Here is a 19,785-nt window from a genome sequence, read left to right as displayed (position 1 = left end):
TAGATCTGATAAATTAGAGATAAGGACTTCAACTGGTCTACAAACCCTAAAAGAACCCTATCAAGGTCAGCAAATGCCACAAGGCCAAAAACAACAGAAAATTATAAAGCATATGAAAAAACCAGACGATATGGATAACCCAAGCCCAAGCACCCAAATCAAAAGGCCAGAAGAGACACACCTAGAGCAGCTACTCAAAGAACTAAAGATGAACAATGAGACCCTAGTACGGGATATGAAGGAAATCAAGAAGACCCTAGAAGAGCATAAAGAAGACATTGCAAGACTAAATAAAAAAATGGATGATCTTATGGAAATTAAAGAAACTGTTGACCAAATTAAAAAGATTCTGGACACTCATAGTACAAGACTAGAGGAAGTTGAACAACGAATCAGTGACCTGGAAGATGACAGAATGGAAAATGAAAACATAAAAGAAAGAATGGGGAAAAAAATTGAAAAACTCGAAATGGACCTCAGGGATATGATAGATAATATGAAACGTCCGAATATAAGACTCATTGGTGTCCCAGAAGGGGAAGAAAAGGGTAAAGGTCTAGGAAGAGTATTCAAAGAAATTGTTGGGGAAAACTTCCCAAATCTTCTAAACAACATAAATACACAAATCATAAATGCTCAGCGAACTCCAAATAGAATAAATCCAAAAAAACCCACTCCGAGACATATACTGATCACACTGTCAAACATAGAAGAGAAGGAGCAAGTTCTGAAAGCAGCAAGAGAAAAGCAATTCACCACATACAAAGGAAACAGCATAAGACTAAGTAGTGACTACTCAGCAGCCACCATGGAGGCGAGAAGGCAGTGGCACGATATATTTAAAATTCTGAGTGAGAGGAATTTCCAGCCAAGAATACTTTATCCAGCAAAGCTCTCCTTCAAATTTGAGGGAGAGCTTAAATTTTTCACAGACAAAGAAATGCTGAGAGAATTTGCTAACAAGAGACCTGCCCTACTGGAGATACTAAAGGGAGCCCTACAGACAGAGAAACAAAGACAGGACAGAGAGACTTGGAGAAAGGTTCAGTACTAAAGAGATTCGGTATGGGTACAATAAAGGATATTAATAGAGAGAGGGAAAAATATGGCAAACATAATCCAAAGGATAAGATGGCCGATTCAAGAAATGCCTTCACGGTTTTAACGTTGAATGTAAATGGATTAAACTCCCCAATTAAAAGATATAGATTCGCAGAATGGATCAAAAAAAATGAACCATCAATATGTTGCATACAAGAGACCCATCTTAGACACAGGGACACAAAGAAACTGAAAGTGAAAGGATGGAAAAAAATATTTCATGCAAGCTACAGCCAAAAGAAAGCAGGTGTAGCAATATTAATCTCAGATAAAATAGACTTCAAATGCAGGGATGTTTTGAGAGACAAAGAAGGCCACTACATACTAATAAAAGGGGCAATTCAGCAAGAAGAAATAACAATCGTAAACGTCTATGCACCCAATCAAGGTGCCACAAAATACATGAGAGAAACATTGGCAAAACTAAAGGAAGCAATTGATGTTTCCACAATAATTGTGGGAGACTTCAACACATCACTCTCTCCTATAGATAGATCAACCAGACAGAAGACCAATAAGGAAATTGAAAACCTAAACAATCTGATAAATGAATTAGATTTAACAGACATCTACAGGACATTACATCCCAAATCAACAGGATACACATACTTTTCTAGTGCTCACGGAACTTTCTCCAGAATAGATCATATGCTGGGACATAAAACAAGCCTCAATAAATTTAAAAAGATTGAAATTATTCAAAGCACATTCTCTGACCACAATGGAATACAATTAGAAGTCAATAACCATCAGAGACTTAGAAAATTCACAAATACCTGGAGGTTAAACAACACACTCCTAAACAATCAGTGGGTTAAAGAAGAAATAGCAAGAGAAATTGCTAAATATATAGAGACGAATGAAAATGAGAACACAACATACCAAAACCTATGGGATGCAGCAAAAGCAGTGCTAAGGGGGAAATTTATAGCACTAAACGCATATATTAAAAAGGAAGAAAGAGCCAAAATCAAAGAACTAATGGATCAACTGAAGAAGCTAGAAAATGAACAGCAAACCAATCCTAAACCAAGTACAAGAAAAGAAATAACAAGGATTAAAGCAGAAATAAATGAAATAGAGAACAAAAAAACAATAGAAAGGATAAATATCACCAAAAGTTGGTTCTTTGAGAAGATCAACAAGATTGACAAGCCCCTAGCTAGACTGACAAAATCAAAAAGAGAGAAGACCCATATAAACAAAATAATGAATGAAAAAGGTGACATAACTGCAGATCCTGAAGAAATTAAAAAAATTATAAGAGGATATTATGAACAACTGTATGGCAACAAACTGGATAATGTAGAAGAAATGGACAATTTCCTGGAAACATATGAACAACCTAGACTGACCAGAGAAGAAATAGAAGACCTCAACCAACCCATCACAAGCAAAGAGATCCAATCAGTCATCAAAAATCTTCCCACAAATAAATGCCCAGGGCCAGATGGCTTCACAGGGGAATTCTACCAAACTTTCCAGAAAGAACTGACACCAATCTTACTCAAACTCTTTCAAAACATTGAAAAAAATGGAACACTACCTAATTCATTTTATGAAGCTAACATCAATCTAATACCAAAACCAGGCAAAGATGCTACAAAAAAGGAAAACTACCGGCCAATCTCCCTAATGAATATAGATGCAAAAATCCTCAACAAAATACTTGCAAATCGAATCCAAAGACACATTAAAAACATCATACACCATGACCAAGTGGGGTTCATTCCAGGCATGCAAGGATGGTTCAACATAAGAAAAACAATCAATGTATTACAACACATTAAAAACTCGAAAGGGAAAAATCAATTGATCATCTCAATAGATGCTGAAAAAGCATTTGACAAAATCCAACATCCGTTTTTGATAAAAACACTTCAAAAGGTAGGAATTGAAGGAAACTTCCTCAACATGATAAAGAGCATATATGAAAAACCCACAGCCAGCATAGTACTCAATGGTGAGAGACTGAAAGCCTTCCCTCTAAGATCAGGAACAAGACAAGGATGCCCGCTGTCACCACTGTTATTCAACATTGTGCTGGAAGTGCTAGCCAGGGCAATCCGGCAAGACAAAGAAATAAAAGGCATCCAAATTGGAAAAGAAGAAGTAAAACTGTCATTGTTTGCAGATGATATGATCTTATATCTAGAAAACCCTGAGAAATCAACGATACACCTACTAGAGCTAATAAACAAATTTAGCAAAGTAGCGGGATACAAGATTAATGCACATAAGTCAGTAATGTTTCTATATGCTAGAAATGAACAAACTGAAGAGACACTCAAGAAAAAGATACCATTTTCAATAGCAACTAAAAAAATCAAGTACCTAGGAATAAACTTAACCAAAGATGTAAAAGACCTATACAAAGAAAACTACATAACTCTACTAAAAGAAATAGAAGGGGACCTTAAAAGATGGAAAAATATTCCATGTTCATGGATAGGAAGGCTAAATGTCATTAAGATGTCAATTCTACCCAAACTCATCTACAGATTCAATGCAATCCCAATCAAAATTCCAACAACCTACTTTGCAGACTTGGAAAAGCTAGTTATCAAATTTATTTGGAAAGGGAAGATGCCTCGAATTGCTAAAGACACTTTAAAAAAGAAAAACGAAGTGGGAGGACTTACACTCCCTGACTTTGAAGCTTATTATAAAGCCACAGTTGCCAAAACAGCATGGTACTGGCACAAAGATAGACATATAGATCAATGGAATCGAATTGAGAATTCAGAGATAGACCCTCAGATCTATGGCCGACTGATCTTTGATAAGGCCCCCAAAGTCACCGAACTGAGCCATAATGGTCTTTTCAACAAATGGGGCTGGGAGAGTTGGATATCCATATCCAAAAGAATGAAAGAGGACCCCTACCTCACCCCCTACACAAAAATTAACTCAAAATGGACCAAAGATCTCAATATAAAAGAAAGTACCATTAAACTCCTAGAAGATAATGTAGGAAAACATCTTCAAGACCTTGTATTAGGAGGCCACTTCCTAGACTTTACACCCAAAGCACAAGCAACAAAAGAGAAAATAGATAAATGGGAACTCCTCAAGCTTAGAAGTTTCTGCACCTCAAAGGAATTTCTCAAAAAGGTAAAGAGGCAGTCAACTCAATGGGAAAAAATTTTTGGAAACCATGTATCTGACAAAAGACTGATATCTTGCATATACAAAGAAATCCTACAACTCAATGACAATAGCACAGACAGCCCAATTATAAAATGGGCAAAAGATATGAAAAGACAGTTCTCTGAAGAGGAAATACAAATGGCCAAGAAACACATGAAAAAATGTTCAGCTTCACTAGCTATTAGAGAGATGCAAATTAAGACCACAATGAGATACCATCTAACACCGGTTAGAATGGCTGCCATTAAACAAACAGGAAACTACAAATGCTGGAGGGGATGTGGAGAAATTGGAACTCTTATTCATTGTTGGTGGGACTGCGTAATGGTTCAGCCACTCTGGAAGTCAGTCTGGCAGTTCCTTAGAAAACTAGATATAGAGCTACCATTCGATCCAGCGATTGCACTTCTCGGGATATACCCGGAAGATCGGAAAGCAGTGACACGAACAGATATCTGCACGCCAATGTTCATAGCAGCATTATTCACAATTGCCAAGAGATGGAAACAACCCAAATGTCCATCAACAGATGAGTGGATAAATAAAATGTGGTATATACACACGATGGAATACTACGCGGCAGTAAGAAGGAACGATCTGGTGAAACATATGACAACATGGATGAACCTTGAAGACATAATGCTGAGCGAAATAAGCCAGGCACAAAAAGAGAAATATTATATGCTACCACTAATGTGAACTTTGAAAAATGTAAAACAAATGGTTTATAATGTAGAATGTAGGGGAACTAGCAGTAGAGAGCAATTAAGGAAGGGGGAACAATAATCCAAGAAGAACAGATAAGCTATTTAACGTTCTGGGGATGCCCAGAAATGACTATGGTCTGTTAATTTCTGATGGATGTAGTAGGAACAAGTTCACTGAAATGTTGCTATAGTATGTAACTTTCTTGGGGTAAAGTAGGAACATGTTGGAAGTTAAGCAGTTATCTTAGGTTAGTTGTCTTTTTCTTACTCCCTTGCTATGGTCTCTTTGAAATGTTCTTTTATTGTATGTTTGTTTTCTTTCTAACTTTTTTTTTCATACAGTTGATTTGAAAAAAGAAGGGAAAGTTAAAAAAAAAAAAAAAAGAAAAAAGACAAACAAGGATAAAAAAAAAAAAAAACAAAAAAAAAAACGATGTAGTGCCCCCTTGAGGAGCCTGTGGAGAATGCAGGGGTATTCGCCTACCCCACCTCCATGGTTGCTAACATGACCACAGACATAGGGGACTGGTGGTTTGATGGGTTGAGCCCTCTACCATAAGTTTTACCCTTGGGAAGACGGTTGCTGCAAAGGAGAGGCTAGGCCTCCCTGTATTTGTGCCTAAGAGTCTCCTCCTGAATGCCTCTTTGTTGCTCAGATGTGGCCCTCTCTCTCTGGCTAAGCCAACTTGAAAGGTGAAATCACTGCCCTCCCCCCTACGTGGGATCAGACACCCAGGGAAGTGAATCTCCCTGGCAACGTGGAATATGACTCCCGGGGAGGAATGTAGACCCGGCATCGTGGGACGGAGAACATCTTCTTGACCAAAAGGGGGATGTGAAAGGAAATGAAATAAGCTTCAGTGGCAGAGAGATTCCAAAACGAGCCGAGAGATCACTCTGGTGGGCACTCTTACGCACACTTTAGACAACCTTTTTTAGGTTCTAAAGAATTGGGGTAGCTGGTGGTGGATACCTGAAACTATTAAACTACAACCCAGAACCCATGAATCTCGAAGACAGTTGTATAAAAATGTAGCTTATGAGGGGTGACAGTGGGATTGGGAATGCCATAAGGACCAAACTCCACTTTGTCTAGTTTATGGATCGATGTGTAGAAAAGTAGGGGAAGCAAACAAACAGACAAAGGTACCTAGTGTTCTTTTTTACTTCAATTGCTCTTTTTCACTCTAATTATTATTCTTGTTATTTTTGTGTGTGTGCTAATGAAGGTGTCAGGGATTGATTTAGGTGATGAATGTACAACTATGTAATGGTACTGTAAACAATCGAAAGTACAATTTGTTTTGTATGACTGCGTGGTATGTGAATATATCTCAATAAAATGATGATTAAAAAAAAAAAAAAAAAAACAACAACAAAAAAAAAAAGAACATGGCTTTTTCTGGTATTCATAATAGATTGAAGCTAGCACAGACATGCTCAGAAATGAATTGCTGTAGCAGAAAAGATATGGCTAAGAAGGTGATATTGTCTTGCCTACCCTTGGTAAACAGCACTTTATTGCACAACCTGCAAATCTGGAAGAATCATCCATTCTTTGGTCCCTCTCTGCACCCTGAAGCCTGGTGACAGGTTTGCCCAAGACATATGTACAGGGGATATGGTTAGTACATTTTTTTCAGATGTACTTTACTCTCCTGTGGAGTGGAATAGTGATATACATCCTATTTTGAGATATACATTAATGATGGTCACAGCTAACTCAGGGCAAAAGGAACCAGGAATGGCAAAGCCAAGAGAAGATTGCTGGTAAACTGACATTCCTACCCTACTCTCTGTAGTTTCTGAAGAGCAGGAAAGCAAGAATATGAACCAAATTAAGTTTCAGCTTTCTGGGTGAACTGTCTCTTCATTATAAGGCCACAGACATCCACATATCAAGGAAACAGAAGAGAGAACTGATGAAGTTTATCAGCTATATAAATGAGCTGACTCAAAGAGAGGAAACTGAGTGCAGCTGGGAGTGATGTTTTGAAGAGGAGCAAGCTTGCTAGAGAAGAAAGTCCTGGGAGAAAGCCGTTTTGAGGCCAGAGCTTTGGAGAAGATGCCAGCTGCCTTCCTAGCTAGCAGAGGTTTTCCGGACGCCATTGGCCATCCTCCGGTGAAGGTACCCGATTGCTGAGGTGTTACCTTGGACGCTTTGTGGCCTTAAGACTGTAACTGTGTAGCGAAATAAACACCCATTTTATAAAAGCCTATCCATCTCTGGTGTTTTGCATTCTGCAGCATTAGCAAACTAGAACAGAGTTTGGTACCAGAGAAGTGGGGTGCTTTTGCTGCTGACTTTGCAAATACCAAACATGTTGGAACGGCTTTTTAAGTGGATAAGGGGAAGATTCTGGAAGAATTGTGAGGAGCTTGATAGAAAAGGCCAAAACTGCTTTAAAGAGACTGTTTATGGAAATATGGAGTCTAAAGATACTTCTGATGAGGACTTAATCAGAAATGATGAATGTGTTGTTGCAAACTGGAAGAAAGGTGATCCTTGTTTTAAAGTGGCAGAGAATTTGTCAAAATTGAGTCCTGGTGTTGGATGGAAGGAAGAATTTGAAAGTGACAACCTAGAATACTTAGCTGAGGAGCTCTCCAGACTACATGTGGAGGACATACCCTGGCTTCTCCTTGCGGCTTATAGTAAAATGCGAGCGGAGAGAGATAAACTTAGAACTGAACTCTTGGGTTCAAAGAAACCAGAAGCTGATGGCTTGGAAAATTATGAGCTTCCAGGGGGTGGAATCCCAGAAGCTACAGGCCAACGTGAGGATGTGACCAAACGTGGAGCCCAGCCACCGTTTCAGTACAGGCCAATATTGGAGATGGAATTATCCAGAAAGGATTTGTGGAAAGTCCTATTGTCTAATGGCTTTGACCCCTGTGTGCTTCATGCAAGGCCAACAGAATTTTTGCGAGATCTTTATAGACAGAGCCATTGCTGGTCTGGACTGGAGGAGACAGACAAGGAGAAAATTAAAGGAAAAATCTCTTCAAAGACAGAGCCATGGAGGTTGAGGTCTGGAGTCAGGAGGTCTCGGGCTGGGAGAGCAGAGCAGCCCACATGCATGGAAAGGGTGAGTTTACCCTGGAGGTCGAGGGCGGGCTTTCTGCCTCAATGCTCTGGAAGAGTTTTGCCACCCGAGGTCCCAAAGAGGGTTGAGCACATTACCAGGGAATTGGGGAGAGCCTGGCTGCCACCCCACTGTTCTGAAGGGGTTGAGCGTGTGCCCCGGAGATGGAAGGGAATCCAGGAGCTGCCCCGAGGTTTGAAGAGGGTGGGGCCGAGAAGGTGGTCTCCCCAATGTGTGGATATGTTGGAGCACTCACCCAAGCATTTGGAGAGGAAACAGCTGCCAAAAAGGCCCTTGGGAAGGGTTAGGCTCCCGCTTTCTCAAGCCCCAAGGATGCAACATTGGTCTGTTAATGACTCTCAGACTTTGAAATCTAATGGAGTTTGTCCTGCAGGTTTTAGGGACTGTTTTGGTCCTGTTAACCCTGTTTTCCTTACTGTTTCTCCTTATGGCAATGGAAATGTTTATCCTATGAATGTCTCTCCTTTGTATATTGGAAGCACATAACTTGTTCTAAGTTCACAGATCCACAGCTAAAGGAAAATTATGCCTTAGGACCCACCACACCTGTAATTGATTTTGATGGGATTTTGTACTTAACTTTTGTTACTGAAATGATTTACGTTTTTGGGATATTGTGATAGAATGAATGTATTTTGTATTTGGAAAGATAATGTCATTTTGGGGTCCAGGGGGTGGAATGTGCCGGTTTGAATGTATTGTGTGCCCCAAATGCCATTATCTTTGTGGTCTTGTGTGGGGCAGAAGTTTTAGTGTTGGTTAGATTTGCTTGGAGTGTGCCCCACCCAGCTGTGAGTGATGATTTTGATAAGATGTTCCCATGGAGGCGTGGCCCCACCCATTCAGGGTGGGCCTTGATCAGTGGAGCTATATAGATGAGCTGACTCGAAGAGAGAAAAGTGAGTGCAGCTGGGAGTGATGTTTTGAAGAGGAGCAAGCTTGCTAGAGAGGAACGTCCTGGGAGAAAGCCGTTTTGAGGCCAGAGCTTTGGAGCAGACACCAGCTGCCTTCCTAGCTAGCAGAGGTTTTCCGGACACCATTGGCCATCCTCCGGTGAAGGTACCTGATTGCTGAGGTGTTACCTTGGATGCTTTGTGGCCTTAAGACTGTGACTGTGTAGCGAAATAAACACCCATTTTATAAAAGCCTATACATCTCTGGTGTTTTGCATTCTGCAGCATTAGCAAACTAGAACACCGTTTGTCCGTGGGCATTTATTTGTGGGAAGCTTTTTGATGACTGATTGGATCGCTTTGCTTGTGACGGGTTGGTTAAGGTCTTCTGTTTCTTCTCTGGTCAGTCTAGGTTGTTCATATGTTTCCAGGAAATTGTCCATTTCCTCTACATTATCCAGTTTGTTGGCATACAGTTGTTCATAGTATCCTCTTATAATTTTTTAATTTCTTTGGAATCTGCAGTAATGTCACCTTTCTCATTCATTATTTACTTTATATGGGTCTTCTCTCTTTTTGATTTTGTCTGTCTAGCTAGGGACTTGTCAATCTTGTTGATCTTCTCAAAGAACAACTTTTGGTGTTATTTATCCTCTCTATTGTTTTTTTTGTTCTCTATGTCATTTATTTCTGCTTTAATCCTTGTTATTTCTTTTCTTGTACTTGGTTTAGGATTGATTTGCTGTTTGTTTTCTAGCTTCTTCACTGATCCATTAGTTCTTTGCTTTTGACTCTTTCTTCCTTTTTAATATATGCATTTAGTGCTATAAATTTCCCCCTCAGTACCGCTGTTGCTGCATCCCATACGTTTTGATATGTTGTGTTCTCATTTTCATTTGTCTGTATACGTATAGCAATTTCTCTTGCTATTTCTTCTTTAACCCACTGATTGTTTAGGAGCTTGTTGTTTAACCTCCAGGTATTTGTGAATCTTCTAAGTCTCTGATGGTTATTGACTTCTAATTGTATTCCATTGTGGTCAGAGAATGTGCTTTGAATAATTTCAGTCTTTTTAAATTTATTGACCCATGTTTTATGTCCCAGCATATGATCTATTCTGGAGAAAGTTCTGTGAGCACTAGAGAAGAATGTGTATCCTGGTGATTTGGAATGTAATGTTCTATATATGTCTGTTAAATCCAATTCATTTATCAGATTGTTTAGGTTTTCAATTTCCTTATAGGTCTTCTGTCTGGTTGATCTATCTATAGGAGAGAGTGATGTGTTGAAGTCTCCCACAATTATTGTGGAAACATCAATTGCTTCCTTTAGTTTTGCCAGTGTTTTTCTCATGGATTTTGTGGCACCTTGATTGGGTGCATAAACATTTATGATTGTTATTTCTTCTTGTTGAATTGCCCCTTTTAATAGTATGTAGTGGCCTTCTTTGTCTCTCAGAACATCCTTGCATTTAAAGTCTATTTTATCTGAGATTAATATTGCTACACCTGCTTTCTTTTGGCTGTAGCTTGCATGAAATATTTTTTCCATCCTTTCACTTCCAATTTCTTTGTGTCCCTGTGTCTAAGATGAGTTTCTTGTATGCAACATATTGATGGTTCACTTTTTTTTTATCTATTCTGCGAATCTATACCTTTTATTTGGGGAGTTTAATCCATTTACATTCAACGTTATAACCATGAAGGCATTTCTTGAATCAGCCATCTTATCCTTTGGTTTATTGTTTGTCGTATATATTTTTTCCCTCTCTCTATTAATACTCTTTAATGTACCCATACTGAATCTCTTTAATACTGAACATTTCTCCATGTCTCTCTCTCCTTTCTTTGTTTCTCTGTCAGTAGGGCTCTCTTTAGTGTCTCCAGTAAGGCAGGTCTCTTGTTAGCAAATTCTCTCAGCATTTGTTTGTCTGTGAAAAATTTAAGCTCTCCCTCAAATTTGAAGGAGAGCTTTGCTGGATAAAGTATTCTTGGTTGGAAATTTTTCTCATTCAGAATTTTAAAAATGTCATGCCACTGCCTTCTCGCCTCCATAGTGGCCACTGAGTAGTCACTGGTCTTATGTTGTTTCCTCTGTATGTGGTGAATTGCTTTTCTCTTGCTGCTTTCAGAACTTGTTCCTTCTCTTCTGTATTTGACAGTGTTCTAGTTTGCTAATGCTGCAGAATGCAAAACACCAGAGATGGATAGGCTTTTATAAAACGGGGGTTTATTTCACTACACAGTTACAGTCTTAAGGCCACAAAGCGTCCAAGGTAACACATCAATAATCGGGTACCCTCACCGGAGGATGGCCAATGGCCTCCAGAAAACCTCTGTTAGCTAGGAAGGCAGCTGGCGTCTGCTCCAAAGCTCCGGCCTGAAAATGGCTTTCTCCCAGAATGTTCCTCTCTAGCAAGCTTGCTCTTCTTCAAAACATCACTCCCAGCTGCACTCCGTGAGTTTTCTCTCTCTGAGTCAGCTCATTTATATAGCTCCACTGATCAAGGCCCACCCCGAATGGGTGGGGCCACGCCTCCATGGGAACATCTCATCAAAATGATCATTACCCACAGCTGAGTGGGGCACATTCCAAGCAAATCTAACCAGCACCAAAAACATCTGCCCCACACAAGACCACAAAGATAATGGCATTTGGGGAACACAATACATTCAAACTGGCACAGACAGTGTGATCAGAATATGTCTTGGAGTAGGTTTATTTGGATTTATTCTATTTGGAGTTCACTGGGCATTTATGATTTGTGTATTTATGGTGTTTAGAAGATTTTGGAAGTTTTCCGTAACAGTTTCTTTGAATACTCTTCCTAGACCTTTACCCTTCTCTTCCCCTTCTGGAACACCAGTGAGTCTTATGTGTGGATGTTTTATATTATCTATCATATCCCTGAGGTCCATTTCAATTTTTTCAATTTTTTTCCCCATTTTTTCTTTTGTTCTTTCATTTTCCTTTCTGTCATTTTCCAGGTCACTGATTTGTTGTTCAGCTTCCTCTAGTCTTATAGTATGAGTATCCAGAATCTTTCTAATTTGGTCAATAATTTCTTTAATTTCCATAAGATCATCTATTTTTTTTATTTACTCTTGCAATGTCTTCTTTATGCTCTTCTAGGGTCTTCTTGATGTCCTTTATATCCTGTGCCATGCTCTTCTTCATGTCCTTTATATCCTGTTCCATGGTCTCATTGTTCATCTTTAGTTCTTTGATTAATTGCTCCAGGTACTGTGTCTCCTCTGATCTTTTGATTTGGGTGCTTGGGCTTGGGTTATCCATATCATCTGGTTTTTTCACATGCTTTAAAATTTTCTGTTGATTTTGGTCTCTTGGCATTTGCTTACCTTGATAGGGTTCTTTTAGGATTTGTAGACTGATTGAAATCCTTATCTCTAATTTGTCAGATCTACAGCTTTGTGGAGTACACTTTCTCTAACTAGCCAGCAGGTGGTGTCCATGAGTCACTTGTTCCCCTCAAGCCAGTTCTCCCCTGCTTTGTCTTTGTGGTGAGTTGGGGAGTGAGTCTTGTGGGGTCCAATTGGTATACCAAGCTTGCGTGTGTAGTTGGTGTTGCCTGCCCTGTATATGGGGCATGTGTCTGGGCAGTTGGTGGGGGGGGGGCGGCTCTAGCAATCAAATCTCCCTGGTGTTCCTGGAGTTTAAAAGCTGCTGCAATAGTCTAATCCTTCAGTTCAGTCCTGCCACAGTTTGTCTCTGCCACTAACCCACAAGTCCTTGGTATTGGCTTATGGCCCCTGAGACTTGCGAGTGGGTCCCTCTTCCAGGCCATGCACCCCCAGGTCCTCCGTTGAGGGATGACTGTGCTATGTCACAGGTGAGTGCCATCCCCCCTGCAGCCCTGCAGTTCTGGGCTGCAAGGCTGTGTAGGGAGGCTCCCAGTCTGCTGAAAGGATGGCTGAATGGGGTGTGTTAATTCACACTGCTCTGCCTTCCCAACTCTGGGACAACCAGCTGAGGGTACAGGGAAGGCTAATATCCACACCTTATTTTGTGGTGTGTGTGTGTTATTGGAAGCACTTCCATCACACTGAGTTGTTTGGGACAGCTCTGGGCTAGGGGGCTGGTGACGGGCAGGAGTGTTCCCTGTCCACCAGGATGATGGCTGTGAGTGGACGCCCTCCTTTTCTTGGGAAGTTGTGGTGTTTAGTGAATTTTCTCAGCCACTGGATTATTGCCTTTTGTCTCAGAGCTCTCTTAGTTCTGCTCTTGTCTTGACCTGCCCAAATTGCAAGTCTTTGAGACTTTCTGTATTGGGCTTCTTGGAGTAATTTTTTTAGAAAAAGAAAAAAAGATTAAAAAAAAAAGTGCCCTCCTCGCAGATCTAATGGGTTATTGAAATGCTAAGAGACAAAGCAATTAGGGCCATTAAGAAAAGGTCCAGGGGGCAGAGAGATTGGTCTTTCTTCTGGATTTGCATGTGAGCCTCAGGGCCTGAGCTTGGCCCTTCCCCTTTCTATGTTCACCAGAACTCCAAAAAGCCTCTGCTTTTATTTTTGGGTTTTTCTTGCTGTTTTTGCTATCCCTATCTCCTCTCCGCTGGTCTGGCTGCTCCCAGATTCTCTGGTGTCTGGTCTCAGTCTATCTATGGTTGGAGTTTGGATCAGTAGAATGAGTTTCCGATAAGAGCTGCCACTGCAGTTCTCCCTTCTCGTTCCCAGCGCTGACAGCCCCTCCTCCCACGGGACTGAGCATGGCAGGGAGGGGCGTGGGTCCCCTGGCCACAAAAACTTACGGATTTCGCTGATTTCAGTAGTTCCACGTGTTCATGAGTGTTGTATGAAATATGCCTAAAGTCAGATTGCTCTGCGGTGTCCAGTCCACGCAGTTCCTGGCTTTCTACCTACATCCCTGGAGGAGTAACTAAAACATACACCTCACTACTCCACCATCTTGCCCCGCCTTCCCCTTCTACCTTTTAATACTTGTTTTTCCTAAAAGCAAGAATATTCTCTTACACAAATACAGTACATTTTTTATTTCAGAAATTTTAGGAGTGATGCAATACTGTTATCTAACCCGCAGTCCATAGTGAATTTTGTCAATTGTCCCAATAATATTCTTTTTAGATTCTTTTTTCCAGTATGGGATACAGTCCAGAATTATGTATTGCCTTCACTTGGCATTTCTCTTGGGTCTCCTTTATCTGAAACAGTTCCTTAGCCTCTCTTTCTCTTTCATGATATTGACATAATTTAAGAATACAAGCCAAGTATTTTATAGACTATCTCTCAGTTTGGATTTGTTTGATGTTTCTTCATGATTAGATTCATTTTACAAAATTTTGGCTGCAAGTATCATCTGGCTCCTATCTACTCATAATTTCAGTCAGTATCTTATAGCAGTTAATATCAAATATTGGTATGTTTAGACACTTTTTTTGAACAAGTATAGTCACTTTCTTCTAGAACAAGGGAGATAATTAATGTTCTCTATTCTGCACTGAGCTATGTTCTAAGAGCAACACCTAAAGAAGAGCATGTACTGTTTGAAATGTTAGGCCATGGAAAAGTGACAAGAGTTGTGAGGAAACTTGGATCTCTGCTATATGAGGATGATTGTGGGGATTTGTGGTATTTGTCTAGAGAATAAAACACTCAGAAAACAATACAATAGGTGGATATCTTTCAAGTGAAAAATGATTAGATTTATACTATATTAGAACTTTGACCAACAGGAGGGGCTATAGGGAGACAATTTTCAGCTAACATTTGGAAAGGGATAATGGGTCGTCAGATTTATTGAGTGCCATTTTATCCTCAAATTAGGCATCCCTGTGAGATAGAGATTATCACCAACATTCTACAAATGAAGCTTAGTGACACTGTTTTTACTAAGGGCACTCACTTTGTGTTGCTAAGCCCCATGCATCCCATTCCAAGAGCCCTTACTTCTTCAATGGCACACCCCTTTGCCCAAGTTCAGTATGGAATGTTTTGGGAGGTAGTGAGTTTCCAGCCATTGATGGTATGCAAGCTTAGGCTTAATGTCCAATTAGCAAGAATATTCTAGAATTGATTCCAACTTTGGATAAAAACTTGTACTAGAAGGATTTTAAATTTCCATTTGCCTTTTTGAATCTACAGTAAATATAAAAAAAAAAAAACATGTTTTAGGGTGCTATTTTTCTTTTTTTAGAGTATAATATTTTTTATTCACAGATACTGTTGCATTCAATTAGTACCCCTAATCAAAATAGATAGGTAAATTGTACCCATTTAGTTTCAGAGCCTACATCATTTATAGTTTTCCAAACAGCTTTCAGACTAGTACCACAATTTAGCAGATCTGTTATTAAAAGGTGTTTTGGTTTGCTAAAGCTGTTGAAATGCAAAATACCAGAAATGGATTGGCTTTTACAATAGGATTTATTAGTTCACAAATTTGCAGTTCTAAGGCCATGAAAATGTCCAAATTAAGGCATCAAGAGGTAGCTACCTTCTCTGAGGAGAAGGCTGATGGTGTCCAGAACACCTCTGTCAGCTGGGAAGGTATGCGGCTGGCGTTGCTGGTCCTTTGCTCCCGGATTGAATTACTTTCAGCTTCTGATTCCAGTGGCTTTCTTCCTAAGTGTCTGTCTTCTCACTTAGCTTCTCCAGAGCAAACTCTGGGCTTCATCTCTTAGCTTAGCATCTCCAAACATCTGGGTCTGTGTCAGCTCTGAGGTCTGTGTCAGCTCTGAGCTCTCTTAAGGACTCCAGTAAACTAATTAAGAAGACCCCCCTTGAATGGGTCGGGGTAAACCTCCATGCAAATAATCTAATCAAAAGGTCCCACCCACAATTGGGTGGGTCACATCTCCATAGCAACAACCTAATCAAAGTGTCCCACCACATATAGATCTGCCCCCACAAGATTGGATTAAAATAACATGGCTTTTGTGGGATACATAATTGATTGAAACCAGCACAAAAGGCAATAGAGAAAAATATGAGACTTTATTTAAAAAAGCTGTGCTACTCAAAATCAATTGTGAATGATTTATGTAAATATAAACTTTATGTATCCAAGTAAGCCATTTGTATCCTTAAACTTTTATTCCAAGGATGATTTCATGGTTCAGTATTTTTCTTCCTTTCTTTTTTCCTCAAGTAGACTGTAATCATAGCATACCTTGAGAGTTATCCTCAACATTAGAAAAAGTTTCATCCTTGTGGAGCATTTTATATATAAAAAAATAACTGGAGAGATAATATTCACTTAGTGTTACTGGGTGTCAAGCATTTTGCTAAACGATTTATAAGCATTATCTTAGCTATTCCCCGTAACAACTCAGAGAAGCAGGTACTATTACTGCATCAATTTTAAAGAAAAAAGAAAAGGAAAAAAACACAGGCACAAGAAGATTAAAAAGCCCTGAAAGTAAGATCGCCCAGATGATGTAGAAGTGGATAATTCTTTCTCTAATTTTTGCTTGGTATCTTAATATAAATAGGTTTCTTTTGTATACTATTCAAATAGTCCTTTGAAAATATGAGAGTCATGCTAATATTTCAATAGATGATGGAGGAAAGTAATTAAATGTCCTTTCTATAGTTACCAGAAAGATGGCTGTCAAATCAGAAAATTAATCTGTGCCCTTTTAACACCAAGTCCATAGTTTACCCATTAAACTACAATGTCTTATAATAATAAGAGCCACTGTTATGACAGTTTAAACGTATGAAATTTCCTGTTGTTTAGCAAATATTAATTTTCAAAATTGCATGTTTCTTTGCTGGAGTAATATGTTGTCATCTAATTTTAAGGAGGGGAGTATTTATTCCGATAGAATTATTGTCACCTGGTAAGAAATAAAAGGTGACCCTTAGTTTGATTAAACACTTTGAAATCTACAGGAGTCTGATTAGAATGTGGAAAGGGCTATATGTACACATGTATTTTATTTTTGATATTTTACGATAGGGAGATTTTGTGTGTGGCCAAGGCTCCAGAAATAGAAAAGGGGTGGCTCTTGCTCTAAACAGGGCTGCTTGTTGGTACAGAATGACTAGGCAACCATTTTGCCTCTGGATCTTCAGACCATAGGCCATTCTGTGTTCCTTGTTAATTTTGCTCTCTAGCCTTTACCTTCATAAACAGTTTCCCTAGGAGAGCTCTTAAGGTCTGCTTTCAGTCTGAGGAAACCCCTTCCTTTACTCTTTGCTTCATTCATGAGTCAGTCTCTCAAACTCTTTTCTCTCTTGTCAGGTTTCTCCTCCTCTCTCTTTCCTTCCTCTCCCTGCCCTCCCCCTCCCTGTCTCCTCCCTCAAAAACTTCCTCTTGTTTTACCAAAAGACCTTTAGTGGCTCACTAATCCAGATCCCAAGTATTAGCAACCAAAATCAACATTTCTTCTCTTATAGAGTTGGGAGGAACTCATCTCAAATATTTCCAGGTAAAGGGAAATATTTCCATTCTCTTTTTGAAATACTGCATAGAAAAGGAAGGAAAAAAATGAGCTTTTAATCAAAACAGCCTAAATGTTCATATGCCACCACAATCATATATTTTGATTCCAATCAATCTTAGCTAATTCTCATTTCATCCTTATTAAGTTCCAAATTTATCATTTGGATGATTTAAAAGAGAAATTGTGTATATTCTAACTGGAATTATCAATCAGGATTCTGGTACCAAAACTGGGCAGATCAGGTAGGCAGCATCCTTTACAGAATAGTGCCTGGAGAAAAATCTGCTCTGCAGGGTGTGCAGATGTACACAGACTATTGCACATGCACACAGACTGATTCTGGAGGGGCAAAAATGTTTAAAAAATAAAATTAAAAGAAAACCTATATACATCTACAAAAAAGACAAATGAGGGTGATATAGGACCAATCCTCCTGTGATTTTTTTTTTTTTTTTTTTGGTCTTAAAACTTAAGTTTCTTAACTTATGAAATATTTACTGCATTGTTTGAGAAGTCAAAACCGTACAGGCCCAGGCTTCCAGTCTACAAAAGAAAAAGCAATTCCTCTTAGATATCACTTATACACATTGTATAAGCTTTGGTATGCTTGGCAAGTCAGTGAACATATAGATCAGAAGGAGAAAAATAATACCCTGATGTCTGTAAAAGATGTTTGGTGTTGTAGTTCACAACTTTCACTGGGCTATGGAATTCAGATTTATTTCTATACCTCTCCAAAGAGCCTCTCTGATGAGATATCAGTTAATCTGAACAGACTAGGGAAAAACTCCTGGAAGCTATTTATAATGCAGCATACACAAGAAGCCTAAGATGAGCAGAATATTAAAAGAAGAGCAACATAATTCTGATAATCTTGGGTCTTTGAATGTGTGTGTGCAAGTATGTATTTGTGGGTGTTTGCAATGGTTTTGTATAATTTTTAAGCCAGCAATTATTTTAGAGATAGGTCTCTAAAATAAGCATGTGGATCAAAGGGAGTTGCTGAAACACATATGGAGATCAATGTAGCTCAAAGTAAACTTTAAATACAAATTTTGATAGATCCTTCATTGCCAAAATGTTATCTTATCTTTGAAATTATTTTCTGTTATGAACTGTCAAGAAACCAAGATTACTTTTTTTTTTTTCCAAACCCTGAACCAGTCTCTTCTGGTGGTCATATTTTCAGTGAGTCTCTGGTAGGCCATATTCACTAAAGACCTATTTTAAATTACAAAGGATTTTTTCTCTCTTAATGGCCACTCTCCTGCAGACAAGAATAGTCTTCTGTCTTAATAATTTATTTTAAAAGACCAGTGGTGATAGACTTCCAGGGAAGATGGTAGGGTAGGGGGCTCCAGGATTCACTCCTTCTTCCAAAACAGCTAGAAAACAGGCAGGAACAGTTTGAAACAACTATTTTGAAACTCCAGAGGCCAGAAGAAGACTGTACAGCATCCAGGGAAGAGTGTAGAAAGAGGCTGATGCATTAAGGTAAAGAAATGTAAATTGCTCTTTCCATGTGGCAACTACTGGTACACACCCCCCACCCTCACAGCAGACCACCATGGGGTCCAGTCTCTGGCTAGCTGCTGGTGACAGAAAGGGATATAAAAATCCTCTTCTCCAAGAACAGGAGTAGGCATGTCCAATCACTAATCACAGCTTTGGATTAGCTAATTTGGATCTCTGGATCCCAGCTCTGAGGGCAGTTATTGTTTCAACCCACCATGGACAAAGGCAGTGGCAGCTATTGTTTCAACTGATCCTTTGACAGGGGCAGAGGCAGTGGAGATTTAAAGATGCAGCACTTCCTCCGGGCTGCGGGGGAAAGTTAGCTGAAGGGCTGCATTTGCTGAATCGTCCAGGAAAGCTCAGCTTTGTTGAGCCATTGGAGAAGCTTTTGATGCCCTTCCTAACCCATTCCACAATGACTTTGGAGCCACTCTGCCCTCCCTTCCTGGGCCCCTGGTCCTGTTCTTGCTGGGAAAGACTGACTTAGGAAATTCCTTCCTGGGTGACTCTTCTCCCAGAATTTGCCCTCTAGGAAAAGGCAGCATCAGACAATGAAAGAAGCATTAAAAACTAAGGACTAAGGCCTCCTGGCTTCAAATACCGAGGAGAGGGAAGTTTGTCCCCTGGGAAACAGAGGATACAACCAAATGCCTGTAAATGGGGAACTCCAAAACAACTAAACAAGCAAAAGCCCAGGATAAGGCAGAGGCCCCAGAAGACAGGAAAAACCCTCCATACTGCATTTGTCTTGGGTGAACCTTCCTGATAGGAGAGCTGAAGCTCAAGAAGATCTCTGCCATATCACCAGCTGGTTACACAACCAAGAAACAGACATCTCAGGGAGTAAATCCCAGAGTTAATATTTTCAAGAATTAAAATGTACAGTG

At 39.6% G+C, this 19,785-nt stretch overlaps 2 protein-coding genes across 9 annotated transcripts in view; one reads left to right on the top strand and one right to left on the bottom strand.

The window, feature by feature from the left end:
- Positions 1-19,785, top strand: part of LINGO2 (leucine rich repeat and Ig domain containing 2) — a 1,372,285-nt gene that overhangs the window by 1,058,114 nt on the left and 294,386 nt on the right. The window lies entirely within an intron of this gene.
- Positions 1-19,785, bottom strand: part of LOC119545235 (H(+)/Cl(-) exchange transporter 7-like) — a 159,197-nt gene that overhangs the window by 39,090 nt on the left and 100,322 nt on the right. The gene's annotated exons all lie outside the window — the stretch shown is intronic.

The sequence above is a fragment of the Choloepus didactylus genome, chromosome 10, assembly GCF_015220235.1.
Source record: "Choloepus didactylus isolate mChoDid1 chromosome 10, mChoDid1.pri, whole genome shotgun sequence".
Taxonomy (NCBI): domain Eukaryota; kingdom Metazoa; phylum Chordata; class Mammalia; order Pilosa; family Megalonychidae; genus Choloepus; species Choloepus didactylus.
The sequence above is the reverse complement of the archived record's forward strand: the minus strand, read 5'-3'. Positions and strand labels throughout refer to the sequence as shown.